This window comes from Melozone crissalis, unplaced genomic scaffold (genome assembly GCF_028551555.1).
Source record: "Melozone crissalis strain CALT ecotype California unplaced genomic scaffold, PUWL_Pcris_2 ptg000002l_1, whole genome shotgun sequence".
Classification (NCBI taxonomy): domain Eukaryota; kingdom Metazoa; phylum Chordata; class Aves; order Passeriformes; family Passerellidae; genus Melozone; species Melozone crissalis.
Genome location: NW_026535780.1, coordinates 6,199,311 through 6,226,183, shown reverse-complemented (window position 1 = coordinate 6,226,183; position 26,873 = coordinate 6,199,311).

Genomic DNA, 26,873 nt, shown 5'->3' with positions numbered 1-26,873 from the left:
AGTTTCAGCAAGCTAATTGTTTTAGGGGCAGACAATGGTCTTGGTTCCTTTTGACTTTTTAGTACAGCAGTAGTCTTTGATTTTGTTGTATGAAAATGTTCATGCCAAGAAAGATGCTTAGAAAAGGGTGAAATTTATAGCCATCACAGACCATAAAAATCACATTCCTGTTGTAGCAGGCAGCAGTGCATGTTATTAAGGCAGTTTATAAAAATAATGATAGGATATAGGGGATGAATTCCAGGCAAGATGGATCCAACAGGAAAAATATACTGTGAGGGTGACCGAGCACTGGCACAGGTTGCTGAGGGAGGTTTTCTCCATCCTTGGAGATATTCAAAACACATCTGGATGTCGTCCTGGGCAAATGACTCTAGATGGCCCTGCTTGACCTTCAGAGGCCCCTTCCAGCCTCAACCATTCACTGATTCTGTGATTCAAATGAAGAAAAATAATTTTAATTTCTTCTAATTTAATTATGTCAATGGCCACAAAGAAGATGAAGGAAAATATCCCTTTTTTTCTGGACTATATGGCAGTAGAATTGGATGTTTTACTGTGACTTCATGAGGCTTGGGCAGCAGTGAGTTTGACTCATGGAAATCCTCTCCTCCTGGGTGTGCTATGTTATATTGTGCAGGAAAAGGGGAAAAGAGACTGGTGGCCAGGTGAGCTAAGAGAGTAGAACAGAGGAAAAACAGCTTTGCCACTTTTCCCTTCTATTGATAAAACATCAAACATCAGTACTGACTAACTCCAGCTGGAATGTGACATTTCCCTTTAAAGGCAGAATGTATTACATTACAAAAGGGTAATGAATTGTTCAGCTTCTGCCTGGAATGGGAAAAGAACAAGAAACGAAAAAAGAAAACTTCTTTGTCATGAATTGACAAGCATGTTATTAAAGCTATTTATTCTGCAAACATGCCTGCAGAAGTAAGCTGTCATGCTGTCATCTGCAAGGACTGCAGGGGCCAATGAGCAGGGTGGACATCTGACCACTAGAAACAGGGCTGAGATCACTGCACTCACTTCTGACCACAGGTTGCAGTATAAAAGGTCTCACATCCAATAATTCATCAGGTTTATAAAGCCAGAAACATCTGGCCACATTTGTGGTCCTATTTACTGAATATACTTGAGCATCAAAGTACCGATAAATCAACTTTTAGCAAAATCTGCAAGAGAAACATTTCAGATGTGTCTTAATATTTCACAGCTGGAAGAAGATTATTGGCCTCTTGCCTCTCATATCTCAGAGGGCTGAGAGTGTGAAAGACATTTCTACACCACCTCCTTCTCATATCAACTGTACCACAAGTTAGTCCCTCTAAATAACCTACATTTTGGACTAGATACATCAATTATTTTTGTTGAAATATATTGACCTTGGACAATGCAGCAATTGAAGGTACTAGGGAGAGAAACAGCTTGTGAAATGACTGGTGTCAGAGAAATTTGAGCCAGATCAGGGTGGAGGGAGGGGGAAGGTGTTGGCAAGTGAAACAGAAGTGGAAGGAGTAAATCCAAATAGGGCTCAGCTCAGCTGGTGCCCACCACTGAGGCACCTCAGGTAAAGCAGGTTTCTCCTCCTGGCTTTGAATTCACTGTGCATGCCTAGAATTGCCCTGAAAAATAAGATAGGTCTCTTATCTCTTTCTTTCTACCTGGGCTGGAGGGAAAAAGAGTAAGAAAGAAGTTTTACAGTGTCTTGATGACCCCATCCAGTCTGTTCAGACCCTCATGATCATCATGCCAAGCACTGTCTGGAAGCTGCAGATTACATTTATATTTGCAGTGATACCTGATAGCACTACCAACATTTTCTATAAAACACATCATCCATTGGATTCCTCTCAGGCAGCAGATTGCACTAGCAGAGAAGAGGATTTCCATCCCTATTGGTGACATAAACAATGCTTGAACAGCGAGGTACAGTTTCTTTAAAACCCCAGTGCCTGAGAAAGGCCTTGGATCAGGGTCACATTTTGTGAGTAAGTTTCCAACCACTCATACTGAAGGTGAAGTGCAGCTTCTCCTGCATCTTTAAAAAGACAAGAGTGAATCATCATCATCACATGAGCCCCCTGACAGACTGCAGGGGCTTTTCCTAAAGAGGACTTTGGGCTCCAGCTTCCAAATAGAAATTCTCTGGAAGAGCTTTATTGGGACTGCTCATCTCTGGATGACAGTGAAGGCTGGAAAAGCATCCAGGTGCTTGGCAAATTTAGCAGAGTGCATGGAGAGAGCTCTGAGCTCTGAAAGGGTTGAGCTGATCTAATGCCTCATGATAATTAGGAGTGACCTGCCTATGGTTATATGCTCTCATTGCATCTTACATCCGTAGAGAACTTGCACATCACTAATCCAGGAGAAAAATGCTGAGTTCTCTACCTCAGACTTTTTTTCAAACATAACAGAGGGAAAAAAGAGAGAGGAGGAGAAAGAAAGCAAGCTGTAGCTCTTGCTGGAATGAGACACCATTCATCCTCTGAGTGCACATTCCTAACTTGCTTTCTTTGCCTAAATCTCCCTTTACATCACATGAAAAGTGAAACTCTGAGGTCTGGATGCAGTCCCAGGCATCAGGGAACTCCACTTGTAGGTACTTAAGTTGTACACTGAATTAATTCAACAAGAGTCAATAGTGCAAAAAATCTCAATGCCCAATAACCACAGGTCAAACCACAGTAAACAGATCTGAGCTCTGCTGCACTTTCCTAATGACCCTCTGGCTAAGCTAAATTTTCCTCTTCATTGCTCAAAGATGGTGAGTAATGCAGAGAAAGTGATATCCTGGCATGTGGAAAACACTTTGGAAATCCCCCAGAAATGGGTATTTCATTGTGTAAGCGAAAACCATTCTAACCACCATTTGAAAAATAGGCCTTCATGTCAATCTGACTGATCTCATGAAAACAAGTGTTACAAATAGATTATTTAACTTTTTAGTAACTCTGTTATTTTTATTCTTGTTATTAATAATGTTGGGATCACTGTTAATCCAGGATATTACTTACTTTTGTGCCATTAGGATTAAGTCAGACTGGAGTTCCTTTTATTTTTTTAATGTGTGCTAAATGTTGTTGCTCTCAGACAAATCCTAATGGACAAGCCATAAGGGGTGAGTGCCAGTGCCCTCACCAGTGCAATTACTAATGGAAAAGATTGGAGAGCTGAATGGGATCAAGAAGCAATGTGTGAAAGTGGAAGAGAGGATTTTGAAAACAACACATTATTTCAGCATTAGTCATCAATATGCATAATTTAGAGCTAATCAATAGTGGTAATTACAACTCCTTACTGATCTAACCATTATCAGATGGTAATATTATATAAATATCCATGTTATTGAAATGGATTGCCATTATTATTCACAGCTGTATTAATTTTTATAGTGACATAATGGTCAAAAACCTTTTCATCCATGCGTGGCATATTCAAATTTTAGTTTTGGTACAAAGAGATCTGCTCCATCCATCTTAACATAATTCATCTGCTGATGAATTTTCTGATTACTTAACCCTAAAGAATTATTCCCCCAAAACTGCCATTTCCTCTCCTCTAGTCACAATCTGCATTCCAGAATAGCAGGACAAGCACTGGGAAGTGTCAAGCATTTATAATTTGACTTCAGTGAAAGTTACAGATGCTCGATACTTTTCAGGTCATGAACCACCGTCTGCTTCTCCAGCTCCTGGAACACTAATGCTGTCCATTGTAATTTCAGCTCACTTTCAAATCATGGTCTTGATTGTCAATTGCTGGAGTTAATGGCTGTCTTGCCATTCATCCCACATGGGCAAGAGAGAGCTGCATGCAAAGTATATCAGAGATTTATTTTGCATTATTTCATTGAGTATTCTGTAAGAGAATTAAGGAATAGCAGAACAGATTTTATACACAAGTCATAAAATTAATTTGCCAATAGCATGGGGCTGCACTTCATGTTCAGCTCAGAGTGACTCAGAAAAACTCGTGGTAAGATTTGGTTAGGCTTTGCCCCAAGGTCAAGGATCCAGGCAAAAAACAAAGTGTTAATTTACCAACAAAACAAAAGGAAATACTTCTGAAAATAAATACTTAGTTGGATTATTCAGTAAAACTATCCATTAAAAAAAATGACATAAAAATCAGATTAAAATCTGAAAAGAGATAAATACATAAAGAAAATTTTCCATGGCTCACATATGGCCATGTGTTTCTGTGCCTAGAGATTAGATGGTGTTTTGAAGAGGGTCACATGAATTTCAAATATTTATCTCTAGGGTGCACAGTATTTCTAATAAGTGTTTTTTAGGCAAAAATACAAAGCTGCACTGATGTTTCAGCAAGGGTAAGATCTGATGCACCACTGTTTCCCAGCTGATCTATGCAAACATAGATCACACAGCAGCTCTGAAACTTCCCAAGTGGGCTGACCATACAAGGAGTGGAGCCTGTGAGTCCCCCTGTGAATGAAGAGCCACTGAACACATTGTGGCTGCACAGAATTGCACAAAATCTTCTAACTCCACTGAAACTGAAGTTTCATGCAAAAAAAAAAGATGTGACACAGAAAATGCTGACATCTGGTAGCCATAAACCACTGTGCTCTGCAAAGCAGAGATATGAAGCAGAAGGAGAAAGGTAAATTAAATGTCTTGCATGATGTTACAAATGAAAAATAGTTCCATTAGAAGTTGAGCATTAAAGAAATCTCAGCACTGAGGTGACAGTGTACTACTGTCAAAGCCACTGCAAGTTCACAGCTCTCTATTTATTGTATTTTTGGAAGGATTTTGATCTTGAGAGATCTTCATCACTTATAAATGAACTAGTCATTAGTAGCCTTTTATGTATCTCCAGAGAGCTATCACAGCTCTCATTAACCGCTGTATCTAAACAACTGAAATCTCCTGTTGCAGTGGCACGTGTTCTCAAGTCTGAATCCTTACCCACTACCATGTCCTATCTCACAGAAGCAGAATAAAACCTGAATAAATTAGGGTAAACCACAAAACTTTCAGCTCTGCCTCAGTGAGTGTTTAGGACGTATACAAGATATATTGAATTTAACCGTTCAGACTCAAAGACTCCTTCAAGAAAATAAAGCAAAAAGTAAAGGACCAACACAAATTTTTCTTCTGAACTGACAGAACTGGGTTTTTTTCACCAATTTTGTGGTCTAGTTTATATCAGTCATTTGCTAGCTATGGATGTGATCATTTAGGTCAGAAAAGAGAATACAATAAGAAAAGTTTTATACAAAACCAGTGTGGACAACTATGGAATTCTATCAAAATAATCAGCTGTGTTTCTTGTTTGCTCTTTGCCATGGTTTCCTAGATGAAAAAAAAAAAATCCAGAAATGAGTTTTCAGCTAATTCTCAGTTGCCACATTGCTCTTTGCCCTAAAGAGTGTGAAAACATTACATGTACTTAGTAAATGAAATAATTTTGCTTCTCTCAATCTTACTATTATCCTTGATTTTAGTTAGAAATTTAAACCATATCCATACTGAGTTAGAGAACAGATCCAGCCTGCTGGGTTCTGTCTGCCACAGTGGCCAGTAGCTGCTGTTTATAGAGGGGTATAAAATCAGACTAAGATCCAACAGTGTTTTCCCTCACACACATTCCCAGTTTCCAGAAAAAATATAATGTGTTGCTTCATACTCATCTTTTTGCCCAATTCTTTCCCTTCCTGCTAACTTGAAGGATTTTATGAAGCACTATAACTGCACAATCACTGTCCTCTTTTATGGGCACAGACAACATTTCCCCCCACCCCCCTCTTTTATTACATTTATAGTCTTTGCCTGCCAAGATACTTTTATGGCGGTGGAAATGATTGCCTCCCTCTTGATAAAGCCTGGAGTATCCCTTGGTGCTCCATATAACTTGTCACAGTGCTCTCAACAACAGCTCCTGGTGTGTTCCTGAGCCACTGACACTTGTCCCAGCTCCCCTGATGCGCTGCCTGACATGGCAGAGAATATTCTGCTTTACAGCATCTCCCACACAGGGCTCTGCACTTCTCTTGCTTTCCTCGCTTGTCTCAACTCCTGGGCTTTTGCCTTTGGAGACAATGAAAATTTATAGCTTTGCTTTGCACAGTAACTACACAAACAATTTAAAGGAAAACATTTCCTTTGCTGCCTCACATTTCTGTTGAGAGTGTTGCGAGCAGGGTATATCCCCAACCCTTTTATTTAATGTAGCTGGAAACCAGGCAAGTTCACCTCACAGTATCTTGCACAGAGCAGCCTGCATTGTTGCAAACTCTTGGCTTTCCATTCAGCACAGCCTTGTTGCCTGGTTCATCTGCATTTCCAGCTCACAGAGGATTACAAGTGTACTTTCTGTACTGAAATGTGGGACCTAAAGGCAATAAAAGACGAGGGAATGGTATAAAATTGATTCTTCTTCAGAGATCTAAATGGGAAAGAATTATTGAAGATACTTTTAGGACCCCTTGCTGAATCATCAAACTATTTTGCAGTGGTAATTGAGACAGCATATAAATACTGCATAGATATCTCTTCAGGCCCTCTTCATGGAGCAGTTGTATTCCATTAAAGTGCTTTTCTTGTACAGGTTAATCTCTCAAAATAAAAGTGGAAAATACAGCAACAAAACAAGATGATATTTTCACTACTCAATAAACCCCTCTTCCCTTGTCTGTAAATAAATGATTCCCAGAGGCACCCTCTCCAGGGCTCCTGAAAACTCAAAAGGGCAAGGAAAGGAACTAAAAAATATCACACACTGCTGCTCATAGTGTTTATTAAAACAAACAAACAAACAAACAAACAAACCAACCAGCACATCAAAGGCTGTCTTGCTTTATCCTGCATTTACATGGTATGAAAGTTAAATCAGATTTGGATCCAGTCTGCCTGTGGGAGAGTACTCGTTGTACCCCCCTTGATTGACATAAAGGTGAAAACAACATTCCCACTGATGTGAAGCAGGAAAGCTGAGGGTTTTTTGAAAATGAGAATGACAAATCAGGCTTAATGATCAGGACAAATCCTAAGTGTGAAGAAGGCATAGAATAAGTGCATTATCACCCATTGTAAGTTTTTGCACATCCCTAATTTTCCTTTTTTCTTGTACTGTGATTTTTTTTCCCAGTTCCAGAGCTATATCTACAGCAACTGAACAGCGTCTGATTTATTTTGGACACTAAGACAGTGTAACTACCAGTGACAAAAATACATTCTCATTGCAGCTGCACACATAGGAAAGTATTTCAACCCCCAGAGTTGGATTGATTTTACATTATAAGTAAAATTATAAACATCTCTCCCAAAGGAAGTGAAATCCTGAAGTTTAATGGCTAGATTCCAGTAACTGGGTGCTTAGACAAATTGCTTTTATTCATAATATATCTAACTATATATACTATCTGTCATTCTGTTTTGACATGTTTGTCCCTCTCTTCCTGTCCCAAACTGGTGTACTGCATATTTTTCCAGACAACTGTTTCCTGCTCAAGAAGTTCTTCATGGGCCTTGTATTTCCTCTCAAAAACGGTGTTTGAAGGAGTTCATAAAATGCTTTGGGATATTTGAGGGATGAGAGGAACTATATAAATCTTAGTTCTTATTAAAAGAGCACTGAATGAGTTGTCTAGAGTATGTGGTTTGGATCTTTATTGTAAATCATAGAAACCTGCATTTCTGGTCTGCTTTACTGTAGATGAAACAAGTGTTGGATGACACCTTGTATTTCACCAGCTGCTTTCCTGCAATTTTTCAAAGAAAGTAACACAATATATGGTCCACCTGCTGTGAGAACATCTGAAATACCACAGACAGTAAAAAACCTCTGAGTAAAGCTCTTCCAGAGAGTGTTTTGTTGATATGCTTTATGGTATATACATATACCTTACATATAACATATACATAACATATACCTTACTCAGTTTTCAGACAGTATGTCTAGTTTCCCATGAAAAAGAACTATGCTTATAACACTATTAAATATTTTATGTGAATGAGAATTCAATGAATATTTTTAAATGTTGTTTTCCTTTTGTTTTAAGCTTCTGGATTTTTTTAAATTTTCATTTAAGTTTCCACAAAGGATCAATCAGACCATTATGAACTCATTGCTATCAAATACAAATTTTTGTCCTGAAAGAGTCCTAACAAAGGACTAATTTTTTATCCTTCACCTATGTAAATAAATTGTCAGATGTTGGTGGAACTAATTACAAGAGCATTTCTTTCTGCTTTCATCAGAACTTCAAGGCCTGATTGAAGCATGGTCAATACACACCACTGTCTTCCAATAATATTTTTGTTTCAGATCTTGATTTTAAAAGTTGTGTCCTCTTTGAAGAGTGTGAAGGAACTTTACAGGAATTAATTCCTGTAGTGACCTGGAAGGGGGCTGCAGCCAGTTGCAGCAAGGCTTGGTGACTCATCTGATAGATCCTCCTCAGCCACATTTTCATAACCCACACAATTCTCATCATTAAATTCAGCTCAATTCCCTACAAGCACTCTGTGCCTTTGATTTATACCCACAAAGCAGACACTAATTGTGCTGTATGTACACAGTGGAATGGGACTTTAAGGGATAGGTTTTTAGTAACTCTTATGACACCTTTCTAGTTAGTGCAGTGTAGCAGGATCCTTTTTAAGATTGCTTTGTTTAATTATTTAAGAGCCATTATGGTAACTGGATATACTCTAACTGTAATTTATTAACTCATACACTTGAATTATCCAAGTCTCGACATCCACTTCACAGAATTACAGAGGAACTAGAATAAGATAATGGTATTGAAATGCTACAGAATATTCCCTCTGCTGAGAAGTAGAGAAGCTCTCTTATCTCTCATAGCAAAGGGGTTCATAAGCTTTTTCAAACTATGTACTAACAGTACAAGGATCATTTTATACTAGCAGCAGATGTTCATATAGGCACTATTAAGAAAATGTGTGCATTTTCTATATATGCATGTGTATGTTTAAGTAAATACACACATGAATGTATACATAGATAAGTCTTCAATCTAGTACTGTGATTTGCTTCCCTTTTTTTGTGTAAAGATGATAGTATATAAATCTGTTCATTCTCCTTTCTCTGCTCTTCTGAATATGCTTCTTCATGCTCTGATCCTTGTACCTTTCCACCTTTTGCTTTCTTCTTGTCTACACATTTTATCTATGTCTGGGTGTTGTGATAGAAGTTTTCCTTACTCACTGTAAGGTGAGTGGAGTCACCATCCCTGGATGTGTTTAAAAAAAGCAATTGGTGCCATGGTTTAGTTGAGGTGTTGGGGCATGGGTTGGACTCAATGATCTTTAGGGTCTCTTCCAACCTAGTCATTCTGTGAATTCTGTGAATTCTGTGAGTTCTGTGAATTCTGTGTAAACACTGCCCATCCACCTGCATCCTCCTCACCACTGTCCTCTGTGCACACTGCTTGTCTGCCTTCTGCCTGCCTGTGTGGGACATTTTCCTTTTCCTCTGGAAAATGACAGCTCTGGGAGCAGCACCTTGAGAGTGCTCCCATAGAGTGTCTGCTCTTGCCAGCAGCAGCTGCATTTTCTTCTTGCCATTTGGGCACTTTTTAGCAGAGCAGTCATTTGCAGAAAGAATGGAGCACATGGAGCAGCAGCCCAAGGAAAAAACATTTAGACTAAATCATGTGATCAGCCAGCCCCCAGAAAGCCAAAGCAGCTACTCAGAGACCAGCTCAGTGTCATAAATTAATTGGGAATTGCTTAGAAAGGAAAATTTTCAGCACTCTGGATTCTTATTTACATCAGTCTCTTCAACAGAATATTGCTTTTGTTTCAGCATGAATCTTTCCTAAGCTGAGATGCTTCCCACAATTCTGCTGTGTTCCAGACAACAGGTCATAAACATCAGGAACGTGAAGCAGAGCAATTATTAGCCCTGTATGCTGGGCTGCAGCATCCCTGCTGCTCAAATATACTGGAATAGGACAGAAAACTGATAACAGTAATTCTACAGAGCTTTTGAGCCAGGAGAAGAAGAGGATTGTGAACAATTACTGCCTTGGAGGCTCAGATGTTCAAAAGCAAAAAAGGGGGAAAACTCATAATTTACCTGGACTGACCACTTTTGCAATAAAAAAGGAATTTTCTCTAAATTAAGAGCCTGTCAAAACAGAAAAGTTAAGACAGGCATGCCTGAGAAAGATGATTAACAGGTACAGAATGCTTTCCTGTGTAATCACTAATGCACAGTATCCCTCTTACACTTAACCTTTATGTGCTACCAAAGGACAGCACCAAGATTGTCCTTCCAGCACATGCCTGTTACTGAAAGCTTTTAATATCCTACTTCCATCTCCATCAAAGCCAAGACATCAGGCACACAGAAAGATTTAACCACTTATTAAACAGAGATACCATGTCAGGCAATATGTTCTTTTCTACAGGGCACTACTGAATTGAATGTGCAAGAGAGACAAAGTGTCTAACAAAGAGAAAGCAGCTTCAGGACAAAAATTGTCTCTTCTCTCCCAAGAAACTCAGCTAGCAAGGAAATCTCACAGAGTACAAAGCAGAGCAAGCCGATGACAGCAGACGAGGCAATGGAAAATCACAGAAATAAAGGTGTGGAAAAAGACTTGTGGACATGAAACATTTTGTTTTGGTTTGGGTTTTTTGTTTGTTTGGTGGTTTTTGTTTGTTTGTTTAGTTGCATTTTTTTAGGTTTTTTTAGTTTTCTTTTGTAGTTTTTTAATATTGCATCAATAGCAAATGAAAACTTCAAAGAATCATAGCTTTATAGAACAGTTTGGGTTGGAAGAGACCTTAAAGACCATCCAATTCCAACTCCTCTGCCATGGGTAGGGATGCCACACACTAAATCAGGTTGCTTAGGGCCTCATCCAAACAGGCTTGAACCTCATAGAAAGTTCCTTGTTGGATCCAACTTGGGATTTAATTGCTCTGATTACCTGGCTCAAGATGAAGTTGACTCTCCCTTCCTCTTTTTCTGCAATGTGGACTGGACTTGGAAACCCAGGTCTCACTGTCACGTTTCACACAACCATTGCCCAAACACGGTGCACACCAGACAGAACACAGCTGAAAACCAGGCCTGAGGCAGTTACTGCCATCACAAAACCACAGAATATCCTGGGCTGGAGGAGACCAACAAGGATTATTGAGTCCAACTCCTGGCCTTGCACAGGACACCCCAAGAGTCACACCACATGCCTGAGTGCATTTTCCAAGTACTCATGGAGCTCTGTCAGGTTGGTGCTGAGACCACTTCCCTGGAGAGCCTGTTCAGTGCCCAACCACCCTCTGGGGGCAGAACCTCTTCCTAATATTTAACCTAAACCTCCCCTGGCACAGCTTCAGGCCATTCCCATTCCCTGTCACTGTTCACCTGAGAGAAGAGATCTGTCTCTGCCCTTCTTTTTGCCCTTGTGAGGAAGTTGTGACTGCAATGAGGTTTCCCCTCAGTCTCCTCAAGGCTGAACAAACCAAGTGACTTCAGTCAGTGCTTGTATGGATTCCCCTCAAGGCAAACCATCTTTGCAGCCCTCCTCTGGACACTCTTCAACAGCTTTTTGTCGTTATATGCTTAAGAACATGAAATAAATACCATTATATAACAACAGGTATGTAACACTGTGGGGAAGCTGCCATCAGGGATGGTTCCAGTGAAAGAAAACACAACAAAGAGCTCTCCCCTGGCATTATTCACACATCTTTACTGCACAGCATAGATGCATCACACATACTGACACAGAAAGGTCAGAATGAGCCTGTATCCAGCTTAACTACCCCACAGCCTCAGCATATTGCCACCTGCACAATCTTGGGACACCAAACAGTGCAAACAGCTCAGGACTCCTACATTCCTATGCTGAAAATCTCTGAAACTGCTGCTGGTACAGATTCACACTACCTCACATTTGTTTCCTGTCTTTAAAGCTGTGGCTAAATCCATAATTACCAGTTGATGCATAGTCATGAGTCATACAGACAAAAGGCAATTCCAGGCTCTTCAGGTTCTGAAACCAACCTGACATATGCTTCAACCTACAACATCTCACCTCTGCAAACCTCTGCTAATTGGAGGACACAGGGGTTTGGCCATATTTTTGGACAGAATTCGACCCAGAAAAAATAAAAAAACAGCCAATAATGTATGGGTTCATGGCAACCATGAGTTTTAGACTTCCATGTTCAAAATGATTACCTGAAATATCTCCCTGAACTTTTATAGGGCCTGGAGCATTGAGAGGCACTTTCTCATGGTCATATGAGATCTCAGGTGCAGTACTAAGGTGAAAAAGAAAACATCAAAGAAACCACCAAAGCTACACCCCCAAAGTGAAATACTCTTTCATTTCAATGGAAAACTAAAATATTAATATAAAAAAATCAGAATAAATTATCTTGTTTAGTTCACTTTCAAAAAAAGGGATTTTTTTCAGTCAGCAAAAGAGCCATTTAATTATGCTTTGCAATTCACATACAATTGAATAAAATCATGTAAAAAAAGGCATAACTGCCTCAACTCATTATGCACTATTGTTTGAATGAAAGCAGCTTGCCCTCATAGCCTCTTCACAGTGACTTTCCACGAATCATCTCTCAGAGGGCTGAGGGACTGAGTGGGCTTTGTGCAGACAGGTCAAGTGGACCTTTGTGCTCTTGGAGAGTCATAAACAACACAAAAATCTAGTGCAAGCAATTAAGCTGAAGGATACAGACTCATTAAATCATTTCCACCAAATGATGAGAAGTTTCCAGCAATCAGATTGCTCAGGATGCTGCTAAAGGAATTGCTCTGGATGCAAATTTGACTTGAGGAACAGAATGCTTTGTGCATCTTCTTTCAGAATCTTGCCAAGGCAAGAATGAGAAGAAAAACAGTGCATTGAAGTTTCCAGTCTGAGCCTCAATTACTGCAACTGTAGTAAAATAATCCTGTGAAAAATTCATAAAAAAGCATCCTGCAAACGCAGGTAGGGAGGTGCCTGCAGCTTGCTGAACACAATAAAAGGAGGGCACTTGCGTGCCTTTTGCATTCAAAATACAAAAGAAACAATACGATTTATAGCCGAAAATCGGCTGTAAAATGTGAGGGCGTCGGGGATGAATGAGAGAGGGAGCCACCGGGAGGCACTATTGCCTCTCAGCAAGGGCGCGATCGGAGCGCTCCTGCTGCCTCGGCCGCAGCCAAACAGCCCCGTGTGCAAGTCAAAATACAATTATTTACAGGGGCATTTGTACCTGCCTTCAATGGTGCTGACAATCTTTGCAATGAAAATGATGTGCGACTTCTGCTAGTCACCAGAGTGCGGGTTTTTTAGGTTCGTTTGTTTGTTTTATTTTACAGCATCATCCAACTTAATCCTGAATAAAAAAGAGGGCTGTCATAAACAAACTAAAACCTTCAGGGATTATGAACGAACTTCCTTATAAATTAGAAATCTAGAAATGTCTGTAGAATGAATACTTACCTTTCAAAACTGCAAATTGCTATGCAAAAAAGGAAAATGAAAGCAATGATAATATGACTCTCCTTTCAGTTGGAAAAAAACTCCTTTAATTTTGCGTTTTATTAATTTTATTCTGTATCAGCCACTTCGATTTTAATCTCAGAAAAAAAAAAACAAAGCAGAGTAGTGTACAGATGAAAAATCAGAAACCACAGAAGCCTGAGACATCCTGCTCTTATACTGACATTCATCAGAATAAAAGTCCACAAAATCCAACTTATTTTTCCTTCCAGCTACAACTAAATAAAATCTTATTTTTCATGTAATTAACAATTCTTCGGTAATTTGAAGAATATTGTACATTTTTTAAAACTCTGCATTCAAATATTGCGAAGTAACTTCATAAAAAGATTTGACTTTCACTTATGAAGTATCATAGTCAGAGAATTGTTTACCTAGTATTCTTCTTATGCATTTACTGTCTTTTTAAATTTTTCCATAGAAAAATACAGTTTATTTAGGATTTTTGTAATTTTATCATGAAAATTGCACATGAAAAATTCAATTAAAAAAAATACTTTATGATGTCTATTGACTCATATGTGCAAGAGCTTAATTCCTGAAGCAGATCACACATATAACATTTTCCTTTTCTGCTGTTGTCCACAATATTTCAGATGTAAGATATTTCCCCATTTTCATCTCAAGGAAGAAACACAACTTTAATTATTGATAAATATGACATCAGCTGCCTTGACTGCCCAACAACAATTAACACAGAAAGATTAGCTGATAGCATTAAGTATAGAAATACAATGCAAAGAACCCAAAGTGAACAATTTTAAGGCACATTATACTTTGAATTATTTCATTCACCACACAGAACTCATTCAGAGAAACACAATGCACATCTCAATTGAAACTGCTCCTTAGGGCAGAGGTTTAATGTCAAAGTGAGTCTGGTAGGTTATTCCATGGCAATTTCAGGTCTTGTCTGGCAAATTTGCCTCTGCCAAGAGTGTGTGCTCAGGCAGCTGGAAACAGCTGGCTTAAATTCACTTCTACTCAAAGCTAGAAGATTAAAAATCAGCTCCAGGTTTGATAGCCGTGCTCCTGCAAGAGTTTCACCTGTGATGATGGTTATAAGCAGAAACTGGAGTCAATGACTCAAAATAGTTTTGCTTTTATGGCACAGCCACACACCTGGCTTGTGCTCTGCTGAGTGACAACACAGCAGAGTTAGCCCAGGTCAGATAATGATGGGCACCAGAAAAACGTGGTTTGCTCCATGGGTGCCAACTGAAAGCTCATTGCTGCTTTGGACAATTTTCTGTGCCTTGGGTCTTCATCTCCAAAAGATTAATTCTCTCATTATCACAGTATTGTACAGATAATTCAATTTATGACTGCCATGCTCTTCAATAATGTTGTAATGAGGCTCATATAAAAAACTTCAGAGAGGTCCTCAGAGCTATCCTCTATATAAGCTGGACAAGCAGAAATTGCTTGCCTCAGGCACAAGATAACCAACAGCTTCAAGAAGAGCTAAAATATCTGCTTATTTCAGGTACTTACTTAGTTCTTAATGCTGGACAAAGGAAACAAAGAGTAATCATTTAGTTCTACTCCAGAGAGAGAGAGAAATTGCTGAGTTCAACAATATATTCACTGAAGAATGGTGAATAGGAACAGGCATTGGAACAGGCTGCCCAGAGAAATGGTGGAATCATCATCCCTGGAAGTGCTAAGAAAACATTTAGATGTGGCACTTGGGGACATGGTTTAGTGCTGGACCTGGCAGTGCTGGGTTAATTGTTGAACTTGATGCTCTCAGAGGACTTTTCCAACCTTCAGAATTCTGTAAATCTAGGGTAATATTCTGCCTGTTTTCTTCTACCTTTATCAAAAAACTTGTCAAATTACAGTGAAATTAAATGTGGGATTCAGATCCACTTATCCTTATGGGAGATTTCAACTTCCTAGACAAAAATTGGGAATATCATCCTGCTGTGACAAACTGACAGATCTTGAAAATTCTTGAAGTTTGTAGGAGATAACTTCTTGTCTCATCTACTCAGTGAGCCAGCCAGGAATGATGCCCTCCTAGATCTGCTGTTTGTGAAAAAAGAAGGATTCATGTGGGATGTGATGGTAAGTGGCTGCCTTGGCCACAGAGGCAACATGGCTGTGTTTAAAATTTTCAATGCAATAAGAAAAAGGAACAGGAGGGTCGCTACCCTGGACTTCAGGAGAGCAAACTTAAAGCTCTTCATGAGCTATTTATCCTGGGAATCTGCTTTTAAGGACTTGGAAACCCTCAAGAACTGATCAGTCTTTAAGAAAACCTTTTGGAAGCAGAGGATCCAGCAATTTAACTGTGTCTTAAGTGGGAAAGAAATCCAGCTTGGCTGAACAGGGGACTCCTAGTGGGGCTCAGGAGAGAAAACAAACTGCATGATCTGGTAAGTGAGCTCAGGCTTTTCAGGAAGAATACAGAGTTTTGGATACCGTCCATCACAGCATCTTCTGGAGAAGTTGTCCAGCTATGGAAAGATCAGATACAAGGAACACTGGGTGAAGAATTGGCTGAAGGACAGAGCTCCAAAGGCTCTCACCAATGGTGTTCCTCTGGGGTTGTTTCTAGGGCCAGTCCTGTTCAATATATTTATCAACAATCTGGATGCAGGAGTAGGATGCACCATTAGCAAGTTTGCTGAGGATACCAAACTGGGAGGTATGGTTTGCTTTTTTGAGACACAAAAGGTCTTACAGAGGGAACTAGGCAGATAGGGTAATTGGGTAATGATTAACTGGATGAAATTTAAAAGCTGAAACTCTGGATTCTGCACCTAGGGTGGAGTAATGCCCAGAAAAAATCTAAATAGGGAGAGCAGTGGCTGTAGATCAGCCCTGCAGACAAGGATCAGCTCTCCAGGAGCCAAGAGTGGCCCTGGCAGCCCAGAGGATAAATCCCATCCCAATGGTTTAATGATTAAACCATTAAACACAGAATGAGCAGCAGGGAAAAGAGAGGATTATCCTGCTGTGCTCAGGGCTGGGATCACCAGGTGAGGATGTGAAGGTTCATGACTGTGTCCAGAGGGTAACAAAGATGGTGATGGGGCTGGAAGTGATGTCCTGTGAGGAGCACCTGAGGGCACTGGGCTTGTCTGGTTTGGAGGAGGCTCAGGGGTGACCTCATTGATCTCTGACAGCTTCCTGAGGGGGGAAAGGGGAGAGGGAGGTGCTGAGCTCTTCTCCTTGGGATCCAGTGATGGAACATGTTGGAATGGTTCAAAACTGTGCCTGGGAGGCTTAGACTGGACATTAGGAAGAATTTCTTTACTGAGAGGGTGGTCAAACAGTGGAAAAGTCTTCTTAGATGTAGTCGTTGCTCCAGGCTTGTCAGTGTTTAAGGGGTATTTGGGCAATGCCCTTAAAACACTTTAACTTTTGGTCATCTCTGAACTGGTCAGGCAGTTGGATTAGAGGGTCTTGTAAGTCCCCTCCAACAGAAATAGTCCATTTTGGTTAGTTCTATTCTTGTGATTCACAGACAGTGATTAAAAATCAGCTCTGTCCCCTCACTGTGCTGAGAGTCCCCACGAGTTTGCTCAGGAACCTGTGATGACCTCTGTGGGTGTTTTCATTCCTGTGCTAATGAGAGTTAACAATATTGCAGAATCCATTTTAAAAGCTGCCATTTCCAACGCTGATGTCAGAGGTAACCTGCAGGTAGGAAATAGTTTAATTTGTTTTATTAAACAATTTATTTGTTCACTTAGCCTAAGTCTTCTGGGGTTACAGGTAGCCAGAACAGCAGCAGTTTCTTGAACCAGTTGCACCCAGAACATCATCAGAGAGCATTTAGAAGGTTATATTTCCAAAGTTGTTACTACAAATTAAGCCATTCTGGGCAGATAGTTCCAGAAAAATCTAAAATTTGACCTAATGTCACTCACAATACTTCATTATTTGGAAGATTAATTTGTACAGGACTGAGGATTCTTTGTCCTTTTTCTTTTTTTCTTTTTTTCCTAAAGGATGATATTGTTTCTACAAGCTAGTGGGAGTAGAAAGCTATAAACAACTGCTGATGGGTTGTGAACTGAATAGAATAGTCATCATAATTAATAACTTAGTAATATTCACTACAATGTCATGACCTGGCAGAAACTTTCATCTATAATTAATTATAGTCCTCATTTTGGATAGGCTTTTTTTTTCTCTTTTTTTTTTTTTTTTTTGTAGAAAAAGGAATGACAGTATTTGTGCTTATCTAGCTAACTGCTAACATGAGTCTAATTTCATTGAGAGCGAAATTTTGGGTTTGATTTTTAATATAAACACATTTGCATAAGCCCTGAAAATTCCCTTAAAACTAACTAAAGATTTTCTTGCTTTTACAAAGGTAGAAAATTAGCATTTTTTCATATAAAAGTAAGTGAAGAAAATATGCACTTGCATACACTTCTTGTCTGGAAATTCCTGCCCATTTTTTCCAAGTAGATAATGTACTTGTTAGAGCTAAAAGACAGGCTTGGAGGACATTTGTTTTCAAATTTACTCCATGGAGACTTCCAGGATTTATATGCTTTTACAAGGGAAAGGGCAAAACAAAAACAATGTTGAAAACTAGGTTATATAAATAGAACATGCACCTAGTTATGTACTATAAATCATGCACATGAGTATTTTTAACAGGGGAAGGAGACACAAGAACAATGAAGAAATATAGATATTCCTAAACTCTGAGGTGATGATATTCTGTTCTGAACACACCAGAAATGCTCATAGACATTTAGCTTTCTTCTCAAAGAGAGCTGATAAATGAGGGAAGGCCTCCCAAGGTGTTCCCTTAGGTTCCCTAAGTTTAACAAAATCAAAAGTACTCTTCAGTAAATGCTTTTTTCCTCATCTTTCCTCAAATAAAATGAATTATGCACAAAGATTGTTTATTTCAATTTGGATGCTCTGGAATTTCTGTTGTAATAAACAGGACTCGGAGGACTTCCCTGTAAATACTTTTACTTTTTATTTATGTCATTTTTATAAACAAAACCACTTATCTCAACCCGAACATCTTATGTCTCCCCCCAAAAAAACCCACAAACCCAAATATTATTAGGTTAGAGACACTGAGATATGCTTAAGTTGCTGCCTCTCTGCATCTTTCCATCCACAGAACAAATGGAACAGGAAAGTTTACCTTCCTGCAGGATTGATAGTGAGATTTTTTTACATTCATTATATACTTAGAAAATGGATTCTCTGGCTGTTTAAGTTAATTTTATAACTAAATTGGCTGTAGGATTTAGGAATAGTCATGCACAATTAAAGAGAAAAGTGCAAATAAAAAAAACAACCTGAGGGTATTTTTTTATGGTAACTCCATTCTTTACACAAATATGATGCTTTTTTTTTGCCTGGTTTTTTTTTTTTTTTTTTAAACAGATGTAATCCTGTCTTCTTTCCCTCACAGCCCAAAGCATCAGCTCTGTCAGGATCCAGAAAATATGTAGAGCAGTGCCTAAGATTCAGACACCCAGTCTGGAAGATGTCTTCTGAGAACAGTCAGGAGACATACTCAGAAGGACAAAAGCTGCCAAAATAAATTTGTAACTTTTTTCTTTATAAAATCTGAGCTGCAGCAGTATCTGTCATTATATTAGCCCAGTAGCTGCAATATTTACCCAGAAACTGTTGAGAACTAACTTGTATGCTTTGGGAAGATTTTCCTCTCTTGGAAAGCTACCCTAGTCAGCAATTCACTCTTTCACATCCATTCTCCCCTTGCCATATGAATCTTTCCTCCTTTTCAACACAGGCAAACACTTTGAATGTACCCACAGGCTCCTGTGTTTTGCATTCAGTAGACATTGGATTTAAACAAGAAATAATCTTGAGGGCAAGTTAAGACTCCAGGACTCCACACTCTAAATTCAAGGCATTAAGCACTGGTGTCAAAGGATTTCTGATTGAGTGTTAAACCCAGCAGGATATTTTGCACAAGAGCATCACAATGATTTTAGTACAATTTTTTTCCCATTTTTTAGATTAGACATCATCCTTCACAACTGGCTTTGTCTCTGGAGTCTCAGAAGGTTATCTAGGATGCCCTTAACAGAACTCTGTATGGTGCCTAAATTGCAAAAAGGACAGAAAAAATGACTCAGAGTTTTCCACTGGAGACTGCTGAGGTACCAGCAGTGCCCCAGTGAATTTGATTGTCTCCTCAAGGGAGCTAGTTCTTCCTGGAGCATTGCAGAGAAGGCATATGGTAGGTTCTGGCTTCCATTTCTTGGGACCAGGCACCTAAAAAAAAACATTGCAAAAAATCACTGCAGTCCTTTATCCATCTGTCTTTGGTGTGCTGGTGTGAGACAATTTCACTCCAAGTTGTTCATTCTGATGGAGTCCTACTTAACTGAAGTACTGCCATAGAAAATAGCTGAGCAGATCAGCTCTTCCTGGATAACTTTGCTCACTGAAGCAGATGATAGTCATCCACAGACTTCCCCAGTCTTGAGAAAAGCAGGAAGACACAGAAGCTTCATTTCAGCTAAAATTTTGGTGGCTCTCTGTTCCCATTATAACTGTACTCATTAGAGTCTATCATAAGAGTCCATCACATATGTTTGAAGTTAAACAACTACACAATCTTTTGCACAACAAGGTCACAGCTATTACCAGTTTTGCTGGTATTTATTTTTTATCTGCTGTCATCCTAGTTTGTTTCTAAGAGGCTACCAAAGAACTGTAATGTCCTTAAACACCATTCAGACATGAAAAGCTTGGTGGAGAACTTCAATTCCTACAGGAAAAAAAATATGGCTAAGCCACAGAGGAACAAGTAAACAAGTATTTACATTTTTTAGACATTTTTGAAATCACTAGCCTTACAGAGTAGACTTAATCTGTGAGAACAAATCATCTTATGATAGATGTCTGTGGGGTTAACATCAAGGAAACATCGTGTTGCCATTGGATACAACTCAGCCATTTAGAGGAGAATAATTATTGTCTGAAATCAATATATTTGTGTCCTTCACTAAGATGAGAAATCCCAATCATTCCAACCATTTTTGTCTGTAAAAGGAGATGGTGTTTTTCAGGGACTTTCCATAAGCTACAAAGAAATTCTCCATGGATGGGAAAGGGTTCAATTCAGCTGTGTAAGCAGAAGCATCTAGTGCTGCTAAATGTTAAAGTGTAGACAGATAGACAGACACACAGATACATAGATAGACAGATGATAGATAGATAGATAGATAGATAGATAGATAGATAGATAGATAGATGTGTGTGTGTGTATATATATATACATTTATATATTTGCACCTTAGGGAGCACATATAAATCATATGAATATATTCCATAAAGCTGGAGGTCAGGTGTGCTATTCCAGATTTGTCATGTCACATCAGACACGTGTTTGGTCCCTGCCTCCCTGCCAAGTGAATACTGTTTCACCTTTATGCTAAAAGAGAGCTCAGTCCTTGCTGTGCACTCAGTGCTGAAGCACAGGTGGTGACCTCACTGCCCACCTTTACTGATGGTCAGTAATTCAAACAAAGAAGCCAGAACTACACCCATGATTGTCAGCAATTCTCACTTGCCCTCTATTCTCCCTCCTTCACCTTTATGTGCTAAGATGTTAGCTAGAGGTAATCATTTTTCATATACAAAATTTAAACTATACATTTTTATTTCTCAGACACAGCTCATGCAAAACCTCATTTAGAAATTAATGTCTTGATTTAAACATCCATTACTAGGCTCAGATTGACAGCAAAAAGAATTCACTGAGAATTTCTAAAAAAAAAAAAATGTCACACAGTTCTGGAGACCTTGTTAGAAAATGTAAGAGATTGTTGTTTCACAAAGTAAATAGCAAGTCTCATTTTCCTAGAAATTCTACTCTGTTAAGATTCAACACACTAAAATTGTTCTCCAGTGGTAGAGCAACACCTGCCTGCAGGGGAGCATTGCAGGAAACTGACTTACACATTGTACTAAAACCACACCCTGCAGACAACAGAGGGGTGTAAACAAAAGCTGCATCACCTCACTGAATATTGAAATAATGGAATAAAACCGAGGATTCCAACTACTACTACCAAAAAAAAAGGAAAAACCAAAACCCATCAAAACCCCCAGAAACACCACCTATTTTAAACAAGAGCTCAACAGATGATTTATTGCATGTTGCTCTCAGACCCTATTATGACGGAAAGAATGAAACCCAAACCAAATGGTCCTACATGATGTTAATAAAAAAATCTTCTTTGCAGAAAGAAATCAAAACACAGGCTCTAAACCCACCAGATAACCCTGACCAAATGGACCACAAACAAGGCTATGGATCCTTGTTGCACTGTAAGGCTCCCTTGCTTGTCACACTCTTTAACTGTAAGACACAGTTTTACAACACACTACCAACTCTTCATCTCCTTTTTCCCAGGGTGTTAATAAGACTTAATTAGCAAAATAACCATCAACAGTAGAACTACATTTCCCAGAGTGGTCTTCTTTTTGCAAAGCAGTTATTTTTCAATACCTGTCCAGATCCATAAAACAGAGAACTTTCTTCTTGAACCTGTGTCAGGGAATGGATTCTAAGACCCAATTGAATCAGTCAATACAATTGGTATTGTAGAGCTGTTCTCAATTCAGGGTTTTCAGGTATTTGTAAATGAAGACAAAAGATTAGGTTCCTACAGGGACCCTATCTTGTCCCAGCTTACTCCACTGTTGCATCTGTACACTGCTTTATATTATAACTACTTCATAACAAAATTTACAAGAGGAATAAAATTTTCTAAGAATTTCCTCAGCTCGGGAAGTGTTAAATGCCATGTGGCACGGGAAACATCTAGGGCTACATTGTGAGCTTTTTGGGGGTGCCTTAAATTTTTTTAAACACACAAAAAGGGTTTTTTAATATGAGATAGTATTATTTTTCACATTTTTAATGCATATTAACATTTATTTCTTCCAAAATTTCTGATATTGGTGCTGATGCCCTTTTTTGGTGGGTTGGTTCTGAGACACTGCAGAAGCAGAAATTAATTCAAAACTTCAGGGCTTCTTTTTTCTCAATTTGGATAAAGAAATACAATATAAAAAGCAATAGATGTGTGTGAGGCCTTAGGGTTTTGTGGGTTTTAAGGGTGGACGTTGATAGCTTTTTTTAAATCAGGTTAGAAATAATTCCAGTAAAGACTCCTGCAGTGTCAGCAGATCTGGATAAAAGTAATCAGTACAAAATGATGTATAGGTTTCTTTTCTTTAATTAAAAAACCCATACCAAACCAAACAAAGCCCCAAAAGAAAACAGAAGTTGAGAGTTCAATGTAAATAAGGAAAAGCTAGCTGCTGCTGCCACAAATGAGTGGTTTAGGTTGCTTAAAGAATCACCAGCAAGGGATCAGCAAAAACAGGTTTGATATCAATTTACAAAAGCATGGCAAAGTTTGGTGGCAAGATTCACTCTACTACTTACTATATAAATAAAGCTCACAAATAAAAAATGGCTGAGGAGTAACCTGTGAAGAGTTTTGCTGAACAGATGAGTAAGGAGGGAAAAAAGTAAGGGATGGAATGGATAACAGAGATCCTCCTGTTGATTCTCAAAGTTCAGAGTGGATGCCCTTGCCAAACTTAGCCTCAGACTGGATCAGCAGTTTAGGTCTAAAGGATTTAGCATAATGAGACTACAGAAAATATTTTCCACATATAGTGAGGGGTACTATAGTGGCAGGTAAATTTAGGCTTTTATCTTTAGTTTGACATAAAAAAGGGTAACCGGGCACTTCTAGGTTTGAAAAATATCACATAATTGTTCACAATCTTTAGGTTGGGTGAACATTACCAAGCAAGATACAGGATGCATAAAATCACACCTGAACAAGTGGGATAAACTTTATCGTCTTATGGCTTCAGGGCAGAAGCTCAGGTCCTGCAGTGAGCTCTGTCCTGGTGCACTTGCAGCCCCCCATGCTTTACATCGAAGGAGGTCTGAAAGTGAAGGACAGGCTGTTGCTGGGGGCATTGTATCCAAGTTTTGTCATGGCAGTTCAGCAGGCATTAGTGTTCCCTGGACTCTTTCATTGGGCAAACTGTTGGATCAGATGACCTTGTGGGGTCTTTTTCACTCCCCTTTTCTTTGGTTCTGTATCATGCAGCTCCCTGTAAGATTGTGCTGTTTGTGCTGTCAAGAAAAAAATATTCATGTTGATATTTTTCCTGCACATGAAAGACAAAAGCATCTGGCAAAGCAATGTTTTATAAAGCTGCACTTGACCACTAACCTGTTGTGTTAAGGACATTTGAATAGTCTTCCATATTGAAAAACCAGCAAGACTTTTAACACTGCTGTAGATAAATACCATAATCTTGAAATGAAAGCATATGTTTCTTTCACACATTCCCACTTCTATGCTTTTATTTGTCCCAGCCTACCTGAAGTGTTTTTACTGAAATTAGATCTGTTACTAGTGTAAAATTATAGCTGTTCTATTTCTGTGATATAAAAAAAAAAGAAATAGAAATGTATCTGGTTATACTTAGCATTGGATATTTTTAGTATTGTTTCCTAATCTTGCTGTGGAAATCTAATGCAATGCAGAACATAAGAGATCACATTATTATACTTATAGCTACAATATAAGCAATCAGAAATAAAAAAAACCCCTCACAAACCCAAACAATAATGGATATTAAAAATCTAATTATTTGTGTCGTTTAGAGAATAGTATTTGTTTTATCATACAACCATGAATATGGCACATTTGTGTAACACATTCTGTTTATTGGAAAACAAATCCAAGATGAGATAATTTTAACTGCATATGGTATCATGGGAACAGGAGATTTGTGGCAAAATACCATGAAAAAAAATCACGGTAATGAATGAAAAAATCAGTAACTGATAAACTTACAGCAAGGGACCCATTTGTCCTTTAGGATTGTTATACTAATTTTTGGGACTTGCTGGAGCAGCAAAGTAGAGATTTTAGGATGAAGGCATCAATTACCAAATACTAATGCTATAAAGATATCATTCCCTTCTCAAGGTAATTTCAAACACCCATTCATACCCTACTTTTCAAGCACTGCACTTTTACTTGAACTCTGTAAGAGGTAAAACTCTTCAAAAGTCAATAAAACTTAACAGTTTCCTTATGAAAACAAAAGTGGTTTCCTTGGGAAATATTATGTTCTAATCCTCCACTAATTTGAAAAAAGATAATAAAATATCTAGAGGCTCCTAAATAAGACCCAGGATTGAGATATTAGACTACTGAGGTATTATTTTTAAGGAAGTGTGTGCTTGGATACATTTTAAGCCTTAATAAGAACTTCTTACCTGAGTTTACATTTGTGGCTGTTCACTGCCAAAATAAGGCAGTGCATGAATAAAATTCAAACTATGGATTTTTAGTAACTTATTTTGACAAACATTTATTTCTCAATATGTCACATAACTGCATTAAGTCAGAATCCCAAATTAATAGGGGAAATGATGGGGAGGGAAATGAGGGAAGGACACTGCATCTAATGAAAATATGCCAGCAGGAAAGCAAAGATATATTTTTGCCTTAACATTTCACTTTATACATTGATCTATAATGAAATAGTCCTGCTATAATTAAATTGTCCTGCTTCTTACTTTCCCTCATTTTGCAAAAACTTAATAAATAGATGGAAGTGCTGCGATACTTGGGAATGTATGGTCAGGACTATTTTCTTTCCATTTGAGTTCTAAATTAAAAATCTGAAATCAGGCCATTATCACCCATTGAATTCTCAGGCACAGTTTATAGAAAGAGGTGTTTGGGGGTTTTGTTGGGTTTTTGTTCATTTTGTTTTGTTTTCCTAGTGACTACTATTTCTCTTCTCACAGCCACGTTTCCTTTAACATCTCCCAAAACAACAGCTCTCCCAGCTCCTCTTGCTGTTATCTTGCAGTGCCAGCTCTTGTTGGAGTGTCCTGTGTAGGGCCAGGAGTTGGGCTCAATGATCCCTTTGGGTCCCTTCCAACTCTGAATATTCTGTGATTCTATCATTCTATCTACTGTCTAAAGCTAAAGAAGTACTAACTTAAATACATAGTTTGCTTACTGCAAAAATTTAAAATAAATTTAAGTAAGTAAACATTTGATTTCAAAATATAGGACCAAAACACAATGATTAGAAGTTTCAATAGAAATTAATCTAAACTTATGTGACAGATTTAAGGAACAGATTTCTTGTGAGATAAAATTCATAAATATAGCAGGTGACAAAACTCTGCCTTGCTATCCAAGATATTTTTTAAAATTATTAGCATTTACCAATGTATACGCAGCTGAAATATTTTTAAAAACAATTGTTTTGCATATATCTTCTACCTGGCTTTGTGATATTAAAAAATTAAGCAATGAGATACATATGCAACAGTCATAACAACATTGTGGAGATGGTATTGATGGGTAGTTTGAAAAAGCTGAATTTAGAAAACATTAGACCTATTTAGAAACATTTAGACCTATTTTGTGTTATAAGTGCAAATGGCACTATTTGGAGCCAGACATAAAAACACAACATCCTTCTCAGGAGCTGCTGGTGAGCTGAGCAAACCTCTGATGGCAAAGACTGACGATTGTCTCTGTTCTTTAACTCTTTGCATCACAGAAGATAGCAAGGACAGGATGCTGAGAACATTTTGCATTGTTTGATCCTTCCACTGTGTCCTGGCAGAATGGGTGCATGTGTAAAATCCACGTTTCACAGACTGATCTGCATGTGTGTTTTGAGTGGGAGCTGAGTCTTGCTGTCTTACATGGTGAGTTCCTCTGTCACATGTTGCCTTGTAGAACGTACAGAAGGAGAATGGTTCCATTTCCAAACAGAAAATGCTTTATGTCTTTTTTTGTTTGTTTTCTCCCCCCCCCCCCCCCCCCATTTTGCTTCTTTTGGGGGTCTCCTACAGCTGCTGCTTTGCTTCACAATCTCACTTCAAGTATGCAAGGTCATTTAAAAGCAGCATTACTTTTGTACCCACTTTGGTCTCAACATAGTCTGCAGAGTTACTGGCTCACCCTCTGACTTTTTAAAAAAGATTTTTTTTATTCCAGAAGAAGAGTGGACATTTTACTGCTAACCCTCCTCCCTCTTAAGAGAAGCTTAAGAAATGCTTTTTCTAAGACTGCTTTACTATTACTGTGTAGAGTTAAAGTTTAAAAGTAAATACAATAAACCACCATCACCAAATGGCCTCTATTATATAATAACTTTAGTTTACTCTGACTCTCTGAGGATCTGAGCAGTCTGAACAGTGTTATTTTCTGATATATTATCAGAAGAAAAGAAACTGTGGTTTTCATGCACAATAATGAAAGAAATAGGCCATGGGTAAATCAGAAATGAAATATTGCAGAAAATAGTGGTA